Genomic DNA, 17450 nt, shown 5'->3' on the forward strand with positions numbered 1-17450 from the left:
GATCCAAATGAACATCTTCGTACCTTTAATAGGATCTGTACTCTATTTAAAATCCGAGAAGTGGAGGATGAACAGATCTATCTCATATTATTTCCCTGGACTTTAAAGGGAGAAGCCAAAGATTGGTTAGAATCATTACCTGAAGGGGCGATTGATACATGGGACGTCTTAGTTGAAAAATTTCTTAAACAATTCTTTCCGGCATCTAAAGCCGTGAGACTTCAAGGAGAAATTTTTACGTTCACGCAAAAGCCAAATGAAACTCTATATGAGGAGTGGACAAGATTTGGAAAGTTGTTAAGAGGATGTCCGCAACATGGTTTAGACACTTATCAAATAGTACAAATATTCTACCAAGGATGCGACATCACTACAAGAAAAGACATCGATATAGCAGCTGGTGGTTCCATTATGAAGAAAACCGCAACTGAAGCTTACAAAATTATTGATAACACTGCTTCCCACTCAAATGAGTGGCACCAAGAAAAAGATATCGTTAGATCATCTAAAGCGGCTAGAGCCGATTCTAGCCATGACTTTGATTCTATTTTCGCAAAGATAGATGCTGTCGAGAGACGGATGGAAAAGATGACTAAAGATATTCACTCAATAAGAATTAGTTGTGAGCAGTGTGGAGGACCACATTTGACAAAAGATTATCTCAGTATTGAACAAACAATGGAACAAAGAGAGAATGTTTCATACATAAACCAAAGGCCTGAAAATAATTATCAGAATAATTATCAACCGCCAAGACCAATCTACAATCAAAATCAGAATTATAACCGAAATGTTTCATACAATAATCAACAAGGTCCTAGCAATCAACAAGTACCTAATAATACTTACAATCAGCAAAGACCTATTTTTCAAAATAAACCACCACAAACTGATGATAAAAAGCCAAATTTAGAAGATATGATGTCGAAGCTAGTTGAATCTCAAACTCAATTTTTCACATCTCAGAAACAAACTAATGAACAAAATGCTCAAGCATTTAGAAATAAACAAGCTTCTATTCAAAATCTGGAACAAGAAGTAAGTAACCTAGCAAGGTTGATAGGTGAAAGATGTAACATCCCGTTTTTCCCGTACGTATTGAAAGGTACATACTTGATCATTCGTACGTTTATAACTCGCTAGCTTATGTGTAAATGTATGAATATACGTATAGATATATATAAACGTATACTTGATAATGTGTGCATATGCAAGTCTATACGTGGGTTTAGTTAGCTTTAAGTCTTGTGAGACTATTGTTGAAGGCTAGGTGAAAATAGGAAGCGGGTTTGGAATGTACAAATTAAATTATGTCGAAACTTGTTTATGATGGTCGAACTGTTCAGATGCAGTCTTATGCCGCGCCGCAACAAATGGGTCCACGCCGCGGCATTGCAAGCATTTCCAGATCAGAAGTCAGGTTAACAAGGGTCATTTTTCCTTCGATATGTCGCGCAGCGACAAATGGGCCGCGCCGCGGCAATGCTGCTGGACAGACTCCGGTTTTAGCTCAATTTAAATGACTTTAAGGGGCAAATTGGTAATTTGGCGTATAAATCTGATGGGAGCATTAAATCCCAACCACCCATCCATTTCATTTAATTTCTTTTATCTTTTCTTTCATTTTCTCTCCCAAAAACTCAACACCCATTTAGATTAAAAGTGAGTTTTGAGAGGGAAGGTTTGAGGGTTGATCTTTGGGGCAAGAATTAAAGTTGTTCTCCTTGTCTCTAGCTACACGTTGATAGTCTCTGTAAGTTCTAACTCTATGTTTTAAGTTTTAATTGGTTAATGGCTAGGGTTTTGGTTACTAGAGACTTGTATGACCCATTTGAGGGTAAAATGGGTGAATTTGGGTTATGTTGTTGTAATGAAATCCTAATGGCCACAAACTAGGGTTTTGGTCTTATGATTTGAGGTTGTAAGTGTCAAATGGTATTGCTAGTCACTAATACACTTTTGGATTTATGGAAGAAGTGTTAATGGGTAAGTTTGACTTGATTGAGAGGCTAAGTAATTTAAAATGGGTCAAAATGTACTAGTTGACCTAGTTGGGTGAAATGGGTATGAATTACCCTAAGTTTGTGTTAATTGAAGTTAGTAGACTTTAATGCACTAGCTTTAGTGGTTAAAGTCGGGTCTTGGTCATTTAAGGGCGGTATTGGTGTGATTGAGTCATTTAATGCGAATTGGGTCATTAAATGCTCAAGTAAGTGTAATGTGGTTAATTCCACTAGTTGGTGTATTGAATGTGTACTTAATGAATTAGGTACATTGTCTTGAAGTTCGGACGTGCATAATCATCATCCTTGTGTCAAGGTGAGTGGAATAAGTATACATGTACGTATATGATGTGTTTACTTGTAGAAATGGATATGTGTTGTCCAAGTTAGTGATATATGCGTTGTACGCTAACAGTTTTAAGAACGGATATATGTTGTCCAATTTAGTGTTATATGTGTTGTACACTAATGATTTATGAATGGATATGTGTTGTCCGATTTAGTGTTATATGTGTTGTACACTAACGATTTTATAAACGGATATGTGTTGTCCAAGGGTTAGTGATATATGTGTTGTGCACTAACGGTTGTTATGAACACCAAATGGGAAATTAGAGTACCATTCCGTTTACGATTGGTTAACCATGGTTGTATGAATTGTGCATTAGCATACTTAAATACGAACGATATGCTTTTGTTATTGCTAGCTCAATGTGAATTGTGGTTATTGGTATATGCATAATGTTTTGCATGATTGTCTAATTGCTAGCTTGTATACGGTATTGTGTAAGTGATTGCAAGTAAGTAGGTTATATATGAACATGTATAATTATTGCATTCACTAAGCATTAGCTTACCCCTCTCGTTGTTTATCTTTTTAGTTGCAGGTGCGGATAAGGGCAAAGGGGTTATCGGGCACTAGGTGGCCTTTGATGATGTTTTGTTGAAGTTTGAAAGTTGGCCTAACGTTTTGGGTAGTTTAGTCCCAAACCATGCTTAAAGGGTCGTTTGGATTATAAACTATTGTTGTAGTGGGTCAAACTTGTATTGAACTTAATTAATGGCCTTCGTGCCTTTTGTAAACATTTAAATTGTTGAACGTTTAAATGGAACTTGTGGATTGGTTTACATATTTTATTGGCACGTAAATGTGTATCATTAAAAAAAAAAATTATCGTATGGAATATGGGTTGGGTTGTTTCAAGTGGTATCAGAGCATGTTCTAAGGGATTTAGGCGACTTGAGATAGGTGCCTAGACTTAGACTTTATTGTGTATGCATTTTTATGCAGGACTTGTAGGACTTTGGGTCAAATCGGGAATTGTTTGTACTTTGGTTTATGTGAACTAACCTCGTGCTAATTGAATTGTGTTGTGTTTAGCAATCATCAAGCTAGATGGACGTTGTACTAGCGAGTTAATGCGGCGTGTTCGCGTAACAATGATTAGCTACCATTGTTACGGGTGCAAATCGTGTCAAACAAGTAATGTACGACGATTGTTGAGTAAGATGGAGTAGTGTGGGGTATACGTATATGCATACGTGTTATGTCCTTTTGTTCGTTCGTTGTTTAATCTTTTCTGTTTTATAGAATGAAGATGAGAAACGGACACGACACCGAAAATGGGGGTATGAGTGAGGACGTTGAGTTCAAGGCCAAAGTTGAGGCCATCTTTAAACGTCAAAAGGCGGAGTTCCTCGAGGATGTTAAGAAAATGTTTCTAGATACGACTGATGAGCAATTAGTCAATGTAGTCAAGGAGCAAGTGAAGGCCGTTCATCAAGAGGATAATGTGGGGAGACGGGACTTCTTTTATAAGAATTTTAAGGATTCTCAACCTCCTACCTTTGAAGGTGAACGAGACCCTCTCAAGAGTGCCCGATGGATCTCCGATATGGAGGGGACTTTCCGTACTTGTGAATGTCCTCTTGATAAGAAGATAAGGTATGGTTGTAGCATGTTAAGGGGTGACGCTAAGCTATGGTGGGATGCGAAAATCCAAGTTTATGGTGAAGAACAATGCATGGATTTTACTTGGGATGAATTCAAGGTAGAGTTTTTTGATGAGTACCGAACTTTGGCCGATCTAACTAGGCTTAAGGACGAGTTACGTTCCTTGAGGCAAGGGTCGATGGATTTGAACACTCTCAAATCCGTGTTTTTGTCCAAGACCCAATTTTGCCCGGAGTATGTCGGGAACGATAAGATGTTGAAGGAAGATTTTTATAGGATCTTGAATGATAATTATCAAGAGAAAATTAGTGTGAACGTGGTGAAGAGCTTTGATGAATTGTTCAATATGGCGAAGGGTTTTGAAGCGCTTGTGTTGAGAAAGAATAGTTTTACTTTTGGAAAGAGGAAGTTCGAGAATTCGAGTCAATCGAGCTTTTCCAACAAAAGGAACAAGAAGGGCTCCGAAAATGTTAACAGTGTGAAGAAAGGTGGCTCCGGTGGTCATGTACCCACTTGCTATACTTGTGGACAAAAAGGTCACATCTCTCGTGATTGCCCCAACTCACCTTCCACACTTAAATTTACTTGTTTCAATTGTGGTAAAGAAGGGCACAAGAGGCCCGAGTGTCCCGAGTTGCGCAATGATAATGTTAAGCGGTTAGAAAAGGCGGCGGGTACGGCTAGAGGTCAAAATTATTTGATGACCAATGATGAAGCCAAACAATCGAACGAAGTTATCTCAGGTACTTTCATGGTTAACTCTAATCCGGCAAGGATTCTATTTGATAGTGGTGCAAATTTGTCTTTTGTGTCACCTCAATTTGTACCTAAACTTAATAAGCTACTAGCTAAATTAAGTCGTCCGGTAGAAGTCGAAATAGCGAACGGCAAGACGGTGCTAGTGGTTTATGTGTGTAAAAATTGTGATGTTGTGTTTGGTGCCGAAAACTTTAAAATTGATCTCATCCCTATGACTTTGGGCGATTTTGATATCGTTGTTGGTATGGATTGGCTCGATCAAAATAGAGCCGATATCGCATGCCACGAAAAATTTGTTCGAGTGAAGACCCCAAGTGGGGAAGAGTTAGTTATTCACGGTGATAAGCGTAGGAGACTTGTGCCGATATGCACTTTTTCACGGGCACGTCGTTCTCTTGTTAGTGGTGGCATGGCTTTTCTTGCCCATGTTGTTGATACTCGTGATGAGCCACCACCTATACGTAAAATTCTGGTGGTTAGTGAGTTCGAAGATGTTTTTTCGGATGAGTTACCGGGTGTTCCAGAGGAAAGACAAGTAGAATTTCGCATTGAGTTAGTTCCAGGAGCTACTCCCATTGCTAAAACTCCTTATCGTTTAGCGCCGATGGAAATGCAAGAGTTGTTAAATCAAACCCAAGAGTTGCTTGAAAAGGGTTTCATTCGACCGAGCTCCTCTCCATGGGGTGCTCCGGTCTTGTTTGTGAAAAAGAAAGATGGAAGTATGCGGATGTGCATCGATTATCGGGAGTTGAACAAAGTGACGATCAAGAATCGCTATCCATTACCTAGGATTGACGATTTGTTTGACCAACTCCAAGGCGCAACGTATTTTTCTAAGATTGACTTACGGTCCGGCTATCATCAAGTGCGGGTCCGTGAGGAAGACATAGAGAAAACGGCTTTTCGAACGCGTTATGGGTATTTTGAGTTTGTAGTTATGCCTTTTGGTCTTACGAATGCACCGGCGGCATTCATGGATCTTATGAACCGAGTGTGCCAACCTATGTTGGACAAGTCGGTGATCGTGTTCATTGACGACATACTAGTCTACTCGAAAAGTATGAACGAACATGAATGCCATTTGCGTGAAGTGTTGAAGACATTGCGGAAGGAGAAGTTGTATGCAAAATTCTCCAAATGTGAATTTTGGCTAAGGGAAGTTCAATTCCTTGGCCATATTGTGAATCAAGAAGGAATTCAAGTAGACCCGGGGAAGATAGAAACGGTGAAGGGTTGGGGACAACCGACTACGCCTATAGAAATCCGAAGCTTTCTCGGATTGGCCGGTTATTATCGTCGGTTCATCCAAGACTTTTCTAATATTGCTTCTCCTTTGACTAAATTGACGAGGAAGAACGTAAGATTCAATTGGGAGAACGAGCAAGAATCGCTTTTCAACTGTTAAAAGAGAAATTGTGTCAAGCTCTGGTGTTAGTGTTGCCGGAAGGGGTAGAAGACATGACGGTTTATTGTGATGCTTCTTTAAATGGGCTCGGGTGTGTTTTGATGCAAAGAGGTAAAGTCATCGCTTACGCCTCTCGACAATTAAAGGAACACGAAAAGAGATACCCGACTCACAATCTTGAATTGGCGGCGGTGGTTCATGCGTTGAAAATTTGGTGCCACTACTTGTATGGTGTCAAGTGTACGATTTATTAGGACCATAAGAGTTTGAAACATCTCTTTACTCAACGAGATTTGAATTATCGTCAACGTAGGTGGATGGATGTGGTAAAGGATTATGATTGTGAGATACTTTACCATCCGGGAAAGGCGAACGTGGTCGCGGATGCGTTGAGTCGAAAGAGTCAACATCCGGCGATACGAGTAGGATCGTTACGCATGAATATTACTAACGATTTCCTTGTAAAGCTTGGTGAGATTCAAATAGAAGCGTATGTTCACAACAAGAATGAAGAGCGGATTGTGGGGCAAACGAAGTTCATTACTATGGGCTCGCGTGGTTTGTTATCGTTTCAAGGAAGAGTGTGGGTACCTAAGATGGGTGGTAACCGACAAGTGCTACTTGATAAAGCACATAAGTCAAGGTACTCCATTCATCCGAGTGCAACAAAGATGTACTATGATTTGAAGAAAGATTATTGGTGGCCCGGTATGAAGCGTGATGTGGTTAAGTATGTTGAACAATGCGTCACGTGTTTGCAAGTTAAAGCCGAACACCAAAAGCCGTACGGTAAGTTACAACCCTTGGAAGTCCCGAAATGGAAATGGGAGCACATTACCATGGATTTCATTACTAAGTTACCGAAGACGGCGAGAACTCAATGTGATACGATTTGGGTGATAGTTGATCGATTGATGAAAAGTGCTTTGTTTCTTTCCATTCGGGAAACGATATCATCAGAGACTTTATCCAAGTTGTTTATTGATGTTATGCGAGGCGTATATAAAATAGCTTATATTTTACAAGGAAATACTATTAAATACGATACAATTTTACACAAGATATTTATTTATTTATAGAATGGATATACTTAAATCTTGCTACAACACTTATAGGCAGTGTACCTAATCGTACAGTAGTGTAGTTTTTAGTAAGTCCGGTTCGTTCCACAGAGAATCTTTTAACAAAGCTTAACGCTATATTAGTTTTATTTTATAAAAATACAAATATATATATAAGTAATATTATTATTATAAAGGGGGGTTTTTAACGTTTAATGACCGGTTTGTCGATTTTAAAAACTTTAGTCGCAGTTAAAACCTAATGTAAAATATTAAAAATAAATACAAGACTTAATTTAAAGCGTAAAGTAAATAACGATAAGGAAATTGCGATAAATAAAAGTGCGATAAAATTGCGATAATTAAAAAGTACGATAATTAAAAGTGCAATTAAATACAATAACAATAAATAAAAGTGCGATAATTAGAAGTGCAATTAAATATAAAATAAAGGAAATTAAATATGAAATAAAAGAATTATGCTTATTTAAACTTCCGTAATCATGATGTTTGACGTGTTGATTTTAGTTTTATGCTCATGGGTTAATTGTCCTTTGTCCTGGATTATTTAATATGTTCGTCTGGTTTTTGTCCATAACAGTCCATCAGTCATAAATATAAAGTGCGAGTGTCCTCGTCAAATTATCCTTATACCTGAAGTTAAATATTCCAACTAATTGGGGACTTAAACTGTAACAAGATTTTAATACTTTGTTTAATAATTACACCAGATTATCGACTGCGTGTAACCCAAGGTTTTAATACTTTGTTAACAATTATGTCAAGTGTCCTTGTACATAATTTCACCCCTGTTTTAATAATTCTAGTGACTATTAATCCATTCCCTTATCCGGTTAAATGAACGATTATTCGTACATATAAATATCCCGCCCATCGTGTCCGATCGAGTGTATATGGTTATTTATATAGACGCCCAATTGTAAATCTTTATATTAACATTAACAAACTATCATTTAGTTAAACACATATAAAGCCCATTAATAGCCCATAGTCTAATTTTCACAAGTGTCGTTCTTTTGTCCAAACCCCAATTATGGTACAAAGCCCAATTACCCAATTTTAGTAATTAACCCAACATCATGATTACTTCGGATTAAATAAGCATAATAATAACTTAGCTACGAGACATTAATGTAAAAAGGTTGAACATAACTTACAATGATTAAAAATAGCGTAGCGTTACACGGACAGAATTTCGACTTACACCCTTACAACATTCGCTAACATACCCTTATTATTAGAATTAGAATTAAAATTAAAATTAAAATTAAAATATATATATATATATATATATTACGTTTACATATAGAGAAAGAGAGATTTTAGGATATTTTTTACGTCGAACTGCGCTGGCTTTTATAGGGAATTTAGTCCAGGTGATCTCCGCGACTTGCGGCCTTTTTCTTCTTCAAACTCCGCGAGTCGCGGAGTTTGTTTTTACAGCTCACCCAGCTTTGGCTCTTTGTTTGCCGACGATTTTAAATATATTATAATATATATATTAATTTTAAGAATTAATTATATATTATATTATATTCATGGGCATAGTTGACTTGTAATTTTTAGTCCGTTGCGTCGAGCGTTAAGAGTTGACTCTGGTCCCAGTTCCGGATTTTCGAACGTCCTTGCGTACAATTTAATATCTTATACTTTGCGTTTTGAATCTTGTAGTTTTGAGACGTTTCTTATCAATAATTGGAACCTCTTTGATTGTATTTTGTACTTTTGAGCTTTTTGGTCGTTTGCGTCTTCAATTCGTCGAATCTGTCTTTTGTCTTCACCTTTTATTATTTAAACGAATATCACTTGTAAATAGAACAATTGCAACTAAAAGCTTGTCTTTCTTGAGGGATAATGCTATGAAATATATGTTCGTTTTTAGCATTATCAAATATTCCCACACTTGAGCGTTGCTTGTCCTCAAGCAATATAGTCTTGAAATACTAGAATCACTTCTTTATTCTTCACACTTTGTACATCGGTGATTTCTATACGGCGGTATAAACAATGGTAGTAACGATATGGTTTACAGTCCCACATGACTATAAAATTTAGATCCTTTAAGGAAATTGGATCTTTATGAAAACATTTGATCTTTTGAAAATTAAATCTAGCTTTTACCCTAGATAATTTTTCCGGAATAACCCTTTACCGGTGTTTGCAAAATATTTTTGTGGGTTGTGTGGGTTTCAGATTTGAAAATTTAGCTCAAAACTTGTGGTTTTGTGTCACCCACTTGCTAACCTTGTATTGGGAAAGCAACACATCCAGTTTACTTGTTCCGTATATTTCCTTTCGGTAAACTACCATCCGGTTGTAAAGGAAAGCGTTGAACAAGCAACTGTTAAGGCAATGTCCCCTGACATGCTTTTGATTATGGTCTATAACGTGTCAGACGCAATTACTATCCTTTGTAGGAGCAATAGTAAAGCTCACCCTTATAATTTTTCGGTCTGGCACAAGGTCCTATCTTTGACCATGCTATGCAACCACCGTTCTTACGGTTGACACCCGATTTGGTTCAGGTGACCTAATGAATTCCATGTGAATTCCTAAGATCTTACGTTCAAAGGTAATGAACGCATTGAAAATAGGGTTTTCAGAAAACAAATCGGTTTTAATTTGATCAAAATATTTTCTCGTTCAAGCTCGAGTTTAGATATCATCGAATTACATGAGTTTGTAATTCTCAATCTTTAAGGTCAATCTCTATGATTGAGTAATATCAGTCTTAAAAGCTGATTTTTGATTTTTAAGGAGATTATCCTTTCTGGGGATCTGATTCATTAGTCTTATCCAGCTAATTTGCACGGTGCCCCCCATTGTACGAGATAAATCCTTCTCATGGTTAGGATAAATCTGACCACTTGGCGACCCTGTTTTATGCTGAGGTCCGTGGATTTCCTGCTGATTTTAGAGATGACTTTTCTAGATTTTTCGTCAACCTACAACTGGTCTGGACGACAACTTCCTGACCTAAATCAAGAAGCACGTTTCTTTTTTGGAAGACTTTACTTCCTTTTAATGATGAAATTGATTCATCGTGTAGATCCATCTCTTCTTTTCTTTCATCGGGTAAAACAGTTTAGTTTAGTTCAAAGCAAAAGTATTTTCAGTTATTTGTTACAGAAATATGTGACATATGTTTAAAATAACTTGGTAAATTTTCCCACACGTGGCTTTTATTTTCCTTTTTATTGTCCTCTATTCCATTTTAAATGAATTCTAACATTTTGGTTTGTTTCTCAATTTATGTCCTTTCCGAGGTAACAATAATTTCGGTGTTAAAACCTAGTTTTATCATTCATAAATATGTATAAACATGATTTTGAGTTCATTTAATTGAAAATTTTGAAAATTTTTACTAGAATTGGGTAGTCAGTATATAAGACTAGGGCTGTTCTTTGTTATCAGAGAGCACTAGATTCTAATACAACTACTGCTTTACTAGTATTTTTAATGGTAACCAAGTGTATAAATCAAAAAATTTTAAAAATCCGAAAGAATTTAACCCCTTCCCACACTTAAGATCTTGTAATGCCCTCATTTGCAAGAAATCAGTAACAATTTAAATTATTGAGGGTGATTAGCGTAGAAATGATTAAATTTTACCAAAGTTTCCAAACATATTGTTGTTTGTGTTGAATGATAAATGGTGCACATCATTTGTTCATTCCGTCTTGTTGTTATTTCACATATATTTTGCATATTGTCGTCAAAATTAGTTGCTTTTGCTGAACTTAATGCCAGTCTTTGAAAATGCGTTGTTTTAACCTGTTGTGTACATAAGATAAACTGCAAACATATATACATATTTTTGAAGTTTGGTATATTACCCCACATTCAAAAATTATTAAAATCTAATAATAAAAGTTAGAAAATTATAAAAACTATTACAATATTAACATAAGTATTAAATGTATCAACATTACAAATAATAAAATAAATAAAACTAAGTAGACTAGGGATGATACTGATACCAGTAGGGGTTCCATGCATAACCGTATGTGTTATAGAATGCTTCGGCTGGGTTATACGTAGGATACGGTGGTTGGATCTCTATAGACCAGGGAGGAAATACGGGCGATGGAGTAGGAATATAGTTTCTACCTACATGTTGGCAATGAGCTATGATTTGGTTTTGATGAACTTGCCAATCTTCAAATGCTCGATGTCTAGCATTTTCATACTCTTGTGAAGCTATAAACCTTTGCATTTCTGTCATTTCATTTCCCCCTCCCACATTACTTGGCTGTTGGTTTCTCTCAACCTGTGGATGTCTACCATGGTATTGTACTGCGGCGTTATTTCGCCTCTTCAAAACCTTCGCACCATGGTATACATTTAAACCAATTGTATCATGGGGTTCTGGTTCTTCGACTAATAATCCCCCCCGACTTATATCCACATTGAGATACTCAGCAATTAATGTAATAAATATACCACCTCCTATTATACTGTGTGGTCTCATCCCCCTAACCATAGCTGATAAATAATAACCCACACAATACGATATACTTACAGCGCTTTGTAGGTTTCGAATACACATATGGTAAAACAAATCCTGTTCATTTACCTTTTCCTTATTCTTACCTCTTTGTGTAATCGAATTAGCTAAAAACCTATGAATTACTCTTAACTCTGCTCTATCTATATCCAAATAAGAGTAATTTCCCCCTTTAAATCGGTGATGGCTAGTCATTTGACTCCATACACCATGCGTATCAAAATTTTCATCAATTTTCCTACCGTTCAATATCAACCCTCTACAATTGGCAGATGCTAACTCCTCAGGCGTATATATACGTAAGGCCTGAGCCATGTCTAGTAGAGACATGTGGCGCATCGAACCTCCTAACAAAAATCTAATAAAAGATCGATCGGTTAAACTAACTACCCGATCATTTATTTCTATACTACACAATAATTCTTCACACCATACTTTATATACAGGTCTACGCATGCTGAATAATCGTACCCAATCGTTAAAAGTAGAATTACCATACCTCTGTGTAAGTAATTCTCTAATTGGCCTGTCCAATTCTACAGCTTCTAATGGTGCCCATTCTATTACCCTAGGTACTTCAACAACTTTAGAATGAAGAGTATGCAAGCCCCTTTGGTATTTTGGATAATCTATCCAAAGTCTGTCAAATCTCAAGTTCGGGTGCAAATCTTCCAAGTGCATATCTGAAAATGTCATAACTGGATGAGGTATATCTTGTTTATAATAGCTATCAACATCCTGTTGTTCCGCATTCTCAGGAGGAGCATTGCGAGCTTGGGATGAAGATTCACCTCTTTCAGTCTGCAAAACACATCAAACACAATTTTTGTGCATCCAAATATGCATTAGTGTCAGCAAAATCATCAATCAAAATAATTAAAATGACATGTCCAATTTATATCAAACTTATGCTCATTTTCATATTTTTATCAAATCTACACTTTTTCAAATAAGCATATACGAAAATGTTCACCAAGTTCATAAGAATTCAACTCAAATAACATGTCAAAATAATCATTACTAGCAATTAAACAAGTTTCAAATGGCATTATCTCTCAAAAATCAAGTTCATGAATTTTAGACTTGAAAAAGTCCACTTTAATTCTCAAAATCATGTTTAGGCTCAAAGTTTGGATCATTTAACTACCTAAACATGTTACACTACTTAATTTAGCAACAATTCATGATAAAAATTGGCCATAACCTGTTTATATCAAAAAGCCCCAAATTTGCTCAAGAACACAAACCCTAGATTACTCAAGTTTAAAGCTTCTAATCATGTTAAATAGCATCAATCTAGGTTATACAAGCATAATACATAAACAATTTAAGCATAATTACACTAAAAAGCATCAAAATCGAATTGGGGAAAAAATTGCTCAAGAACACCAATTATCGGATTAAATGGTGTTTAGGTGTAGAAATTTACCGTTTTCCTTGAGTAATTCCTTGATAACATCCTTCTCAACATAATTTTGTGAAAGATTTGATGATTAATGGTGAAAAAATTCGGATTTTAGAGGTGATTTTCGGGTGTTTTTCGCAGCATATTTTGTGGAGTGTGCAATCTGATCTGCTCTGGCGTTTTTATTTTTTTTCAGTATTTTGGACCCTCCGCGAGTCGCGGCGTTTGGCTCTTTCAAATACCGCGAGTCGCGGTGTTTGTTTTTTTTTTTTAAATAAACCTTAACTTATAAAACAAATATAAAATAAATTTAAAATTTTTTTTTTCCTTTGTTTTAGGACGAGGTCGTTTCGGATCGATGTCCTAGTCCGTCCTTCGACAAAAGTTTAAAATTTGTCTTTTTGTAGCGATTGTTTTAAAAGCTAAGATTTTTGGGGTTTTTTTTTAATGTTTTTGGCATACTTTAATTCAATAAGATTAAAAATAATGATAATAAAAGTTCTCGTCCCTCCCTCGGGTAAAGCAATTTCGGTTCAAAGACCTAGTCTTCAACTTACGACGAATTTTACAAATCATATTTTTAACTTAGCGAAATAAAGTAAATTTTTTTGTTTTTAAATTCACACCACTTAAATTTAAAATGCATAAAATTAAAAATTCATATTTTTAAAAATTAAAAATTCACACCAAACTTAATTTAAAAATTCATATTATAAATTTACACCAAACTTAAATTAAAAATTCATATTATAAATTCACACCAAACTTATATTATATTTTTGTTGTTATACATACAAACTTAAAAATATTAATTTTTCAAATATTGACAAACTTAAATATATTGATTTTACAAAGTTTACAATATTAATTTAAGATTTATATATTAATTTTAAAAACATGGTAAAAATAAAATTAAAAATCTTTTTGGCTTTTTATCCCACTTTAATCAATCAAATATTATCAAAAATATGCGCCCCTCTTTTCGGTAAAGTAATTTCGGTTCCATGACCTAATTTAACTCATGACGAATTTTTGAAATATTTTGGTTTGATTGATTAAAGATATTTATACCTTAAGAATAAACGTTAAATTTCGCAGTGATGTAATAAATTTTTGAATGATATCAATAATTTCGTTCGCCAAACCTAATTTCATCGAATACCAATTTAATACTTTATGGCGAACAATTTAGCGTTTTTTATCAAAAGGTTAAAAATGAAAATAAAAAATAAAAACTGTACAGACTTACCTGTGAGATAGTATTCTTAGTGATATGATCTATCCCATTCATAAGATAGTCGGTTTAATTGATTTTCCATGACTACATAGGCGTAACCTCGAGCATTCAATGTTTTTTCTTCTAAACATATGAACGGTCCGTCTCTGCATAAAGTAACAAATTCGGTGTTTGAATAGGTTTGATTATTTGAACATTTACCTCCATGTGACCATTTTCTGCATTTGTGACATCTTTCAAGGTGTCGTGCTCTTCTTTTCGCTGTGGATTTTGATTTTCCTTTACCAAATTGTAACTTATTATCTTCGCATCTGGATTCTTTTCTTACTCCGTCCAATCTTTCTCTGATTACTGATACTAGTTCACTCGGAAGTGTGTAATTATTACGTTTAGTGATCAAAGCGTGTAGCATTAGACCATGGTTTAGTTCACAGGAAGTCTTCATTTCGTAAAAACCTAAAAAAAATAAAAATTCAGAATGGGGGGAGAAGACTAGTTCTTTAGGGTCTGCTAGGAAAAGACCACGGGTTCCATTTTCGAGAACTACACGAAAACAGAAAATCTAACTCTAACAGAAATACATAAAATCCTTAAAAGACTTGATTCTCCCCACACTTAGTTAGCTGTGGTATCGAAATTTCGTTGTCGATTTCCATCGGACTATCTATGTAATGTTTAACTCTGTGACCATTAACTTTAAATTCAATTTCATTTGAATTTATTAATTCTATCGTTCCGTATGGGAAAACTCTTTTGACTATGAATGGTCCAGACCATCTTGATTTCAATTTTTCAGGAAATAGCTTGAATCGTGAATTGAAAAGAAGAACTCTGTCTCCTTCTTTAAATTCTTTTGAACTTCTGATTCTTTTATCATGCCATTTCTTCGTTCTTTCTTTATAGATTAATGAATTTTCGTATGCTTCATGTCTTAATTCTTCTAATTCGTTTAGTTGACTTAACCGTAGACGTCCAGCTTCATGTAAATCAAGATTACATGTCTTCAAAGCCCAAAATGCTTTGTGTTCAATTTCTACTGGAAGATGACATGCTTTTCCATAAACAAGTCTAAAAGGTGTGGTTCCAATTGGAGTTTTGTAGGCTGTTCTAAAAGCCCAGAGTGCATCCTCCAATTTAATGGACCATTCCTTCGGATTTGATCCTACGGTTTTTTCTAGAATACGTTTTAAAGCTCGGTTGGTATTTTCAACTTGTCCACTTGTTTGTGGATGATATGCGGTAGAGATTTTATGAGTTACTCCATATCTTTTAAGAACTTTCTCAAGTTGATTATTACAAAAATGAGTTCCCTGATCACTTATTAAAGCTTTCGGTGTTCCAAACCTTGCAAAAAGACGTTTTAAAAAGTTGACTACAACTCGTGCATCGTTAGTTGGGAGAGCTTGTGCTTCCGCCCATTTAGATACATAATCAATGGCTACGAGAATATATAGATTATTATGAGATTTTGGAAATGGACCCATAAAGTCAATACCCCAAATGTCAAATACTTCACATACTTGAATGACATTTTGTGGCACTTCATCACGTTGACTTATTTTTCCGGCCCTTTGACAAGCATCACAGGATTTGCAAAGAAGGTGTGCGTCTTTGTAAATTGTAGGCCAATAGAATCCAGCATCATAAACTTTTCTTGCTGTTAGTTGAGGCCTATAATGCCCTCCTGTTGGTCATGTGTGACAATGGTTTAAAATTTTACTAGCTTCATCTCCGAATACACATCGGCGTATTATTCTATCTGGACAACTTTTAAACAGATGTGGATCTTTCCAGAAATAGTGTTTTATATCACTGAAGAATTTCTTTCGTTTTTGGCTTTTTCAAGGAATCCACATACTAAGTAGTTTGCATAGTCTGCAAACCATGGTATTTCATTATAATCTATCTTCAATAGATATTCATCAGGAAAGTTGTCTTGTATGGCCGATTCATTTAGAACTTCTAATTCGGGATTTTCAAGACGAGAAAGATGATCAGCGGCGAGATTTTCTGCTCCTCTTTTATCTCGGATTTCAATATCGAACTCTTGTAAGAGTAAGATCCAATGGATTAGTCTTGGTTTGGCATCTTGTTTCGAAAATAGGTATCTAAGAGCAGAATGGTCGGTATAGACCACCGTTTTTGCTAGAACGAGATATGAACGAAATTTATCAAAAGCAAAGACAATAGCAAGGAGTTCTTTTTCAGTAGTTGTGTAATTTGTTTGTGTTCCTTGTAAAGTCTTACTAGCATAATATATAGGTTGAAATCGTTTTTCAATCCTTTGTCCTAAAACGGCTCCCATTGCAAAATCACTTGCATCGCACATTAGTTCAAATGGTAGATTCCAATTTGGTGTTATCATGATCGACGCATTAGTGAGTTTCTCTTTAAGAATATTAAAAGATTTGATACATTCATCTGAAAAGATGAATGGAGCATCCTTTTCTAGGAGTTTATTCATAGGAGTGGCAATTTTAGAAAAATCTTTTATGAAACGTCCGTAAAAACCGGCATGCCCTAGAAAACTCCTAACTCCTCTAACATTGGTGGGATGTGGAAGTTTAGCAATTACATCTACTTTAGCTCTATCCACTTCAATTCCTTCCTTTGAAATTTTATGACCAAGAATGATGCCTTCTTTAACCATGAAATGACATTTCTCCCAATTAAGTACTAGATTTGATTGTTCGCATCTAATAAGCATTCGTTCAAGATTAGCTAGACATGATTCAAATGTATCACCGAAGACTGAAAAGTCATCCATGAAAACTTCCATGCATTCTTCTATCATGTCGTGAAAAATCGCCATCATGCACCTTTGAAAGGTTGCAGGGGCATTGCAAAGTCCAAATGGCATGCGTTTGTAAGCAAAAGAACCATAAGGGCACGTGAATGTGGTTTTCTCTTTATCTTCGGGTGCTATTGGAATTTGAAAATATCCGGAAAAACCATCAAGAAAATAATAGTAACTATTTCCGGCTAATCTTTCCAACATTTGATCAATAAAAGGTAAGGGAAAGTGATCTTTTCTGGTGGCGTCATTTAATTTTCTATAATCAATACATACACGCCATCCTGTTACATTCCTAGTAGGA

Source organism: Rutidosis leptorrhynchoides, chromosome 9 (assembly GCF_046630445.1).
Source record: "Rutidosis leptorrhynchoides isolate AG116_Rl617_1_P2 chromosome 9, CSIRO_AGI_Rlap_v1, whole genome shotgun sequence".
In the NCBI taxonomy this organism is placed as follows: Eukaryota; Viridiplantae; Streptophyta; class Magnoliopsida; order Asterales; family Asteraceae; genus Rutidosis; species Rutidosis leptorrhynchoides.